Source organism: Hylobates moloch, unplaced genomic scaffold, assembly GCF_009828535.3.
Source record: "Hylobates moloch isolate HMO894 unplaced genomic scaffold, HMol_V3 SCAFFOLD_20, whole genome shotgun sequence".
NCBI lineage: Eukaryota > Metazoa > Chordata > Mammalia > Primates > Hylobatidae > Hylobates > Hylobates moloch.
In genome coordinates, this window is record NW_026652295.1 from 26,465,411 (window position 1) to 26,467,864 (window position 2,454).

Below are 2,454 nucleotides of genomic sequence, written 5' to 3' on the forward strand. Positions count from 1 at the left end.
AGCCTGGATTCTGTATATTACCTAAGGACTTGGGCCGTGATTACTTTCTCCTAAAACAACAGGATCATTATGATGAAAACTGAAGTCGTTTCCCCCAATAAGATATTTGCCCTACTTACCTTTCAACCAGTTATGCAATTTTAAATAATAATGGGGGTCAGCCAAGCATGGTGACTCATGCCTATAATCCCAGTATTTTGGGAGGCCAAGGCGGGAGGATTACTTGAAGTCAGGAGTTCGAGACCAGCCTGGGAAACAAAGTGAGACCCTGTGTCTACAAAAAATAAAAAAAATTAGCCAGGCATGGTGGCACACACCTGTAGTCCCTGCTACTCAGGAGGCTGAGGTGGACGGATTGCTTGAGCCCAGGAGTTCGAGGCTGCACTCCAGCCTGGGCAACAGAGCAAGACCCTGTTGAAAGCAAGCAAGCAAGCAAGTAAGCAAGCAAGCAAGCAAGAGAGAGAAAGACAGAGAGAGAGAAAGAGAGAGAGAGAGGGAAGGAAGGAAGGAAGGAAGGAAGGAAGGAAGGAAGGAAGGAAGGAAAGAAGGGAGGGAGGAAGGGAGGGAGGAAGGGAGGGAGGGAAGGAGGAAGGGTCCATCATATGAGGTAGTGGGTCCAGGGGCTTGGCCCTCTTCCACTGCCTTTCTTCTGCCTTTTTACTGTAACATTTGAGAGCCCAGACTCTGTGCTCACTATTTTTGATTCAAAATGTTCCCAAATTATCAAAGCCACTTTCTCATTTGCATTTGTCACAATGATGGAATTCACAAGAAAATATATTACAGACTCTGAAAACAATTCTCCAAATAATTTTGGCACCTCTTCTGGAACATTTCCTTCACCTTCAGGTTCTTCTTCTCTTGCATCTCTCTTATGTAAGCGGTGGCTGCTTTGTATTCCACACCTGACTTAAATGGGCCTGGAGGGTGAGGTAGGTGCCCTGTTTGCTCCTCATTGCCACATTCAGGCCATTGTTTCTCTCCCTAGAGCCCTCTAGCTCCTCTAAGACACCTGCTATCAAACTAAACCACTTATTACCCCTTGCTGAAGTAATCTACTAATTCCTGGTCACTTCTTCATTTGTGGGAGATGATAGCACCTTCCTCACACTTCCCATGACTGCTTAGGCCATTATACTTGGTGATTTCAGTATGTATGTAGTCAATCCATTCAATATCTCAGGCTCTCAGGCCTTTGCCTTCCTCTCTTCCAATGATCTTGTTTTCCCTTCCACCTCAGACATCCACACCAATAGTCACAACCTAGACCTTGTGGCATTACCAATAAGCACACTCCTCAAAACCTCAGTTTCAAGCATTCCACTTCCAAACTACCAGGCCCTATCTTTTCAACTTACTCTCCTCCCTTTAATACTTCAACTATAATTTTTTCAGCCCCAACAAAACCTAAAATAATAAAATTATGGATTTATTTTTGCTTTTCTAACTCCCTTCCCGCCTCCCTCCACCCCCACTTTAGCCCTTACTTTCACTTCTTTTCACTTTGAATTCCACAGGACATCACTATAATTTATTTCTCATAAGCACCCTTGCTCTCTTACCCCTCTCTCTTGGGTCACACTCTCCTGGAAAAATTCTAGCTAAATCCAATTTTCAGCTTATTCCACTCCTGCTCTCATGCACCTGAACATAGCTAAAGAAAACTCAGTGATGATGATTTGTCTCATTTTGAACTCATGACCCAATTATCTGAAAGGAGATACCCTTTGAGATAATTTGGTACTACCCTCCAATCCTACATTTCTTTAGTTAATTCACTTTCTCATTCTACAGGAGGTGACCTGATCCCCTCTTCTTAAACTTCTAACATCTCTTTATACCTACTTCTCATTCTCAGCTTATGATCTAATTTCTATGAAAAAAATAGAAGCAATCAGGACAGAACTTCCACATACATCCTCCACCAACCCATTGCAACCATAGCCAAATACTCTTTGTTCCCTCCTATTTTAACCACCATATCATTTATGCTCCTATTTTCAGGCCAACCCTTCCGCTTGTGGCCTGAAGCTCATCTTATCTTGCTTCCTCAGAAACCCCAACTTATTTATCCCCTCTCCTTTCTGAATTACCAGTTTTTTTCTCTCTATTCATTCAAACCCAATAGGATTCAAATATTCAAACATACTATAACACTGAATATTTAAAAAATCCTCAACTCCATGTCCTCTTCTAGCAACTACCCCAATTTTCTTTTCCCTTTATGAAAAGCTCAAGTATTCAAATTTGTGTTCTCCAGTGTCTTATTTCCTATTTTCATATTAAGCCCTCCCATCAGGTTTTAGTTCCACCACTCTACCAAAACTGCTCTTAAGATCACCATTGACCTTTTCACTGCCAAATCCAATGTCAATTCTGTCTTCATCTTATTAAACCTCTCAGAAGTGTTTTACCTGAATCACTTTTTTCATTCAACTTCTGGGGTACTACTAC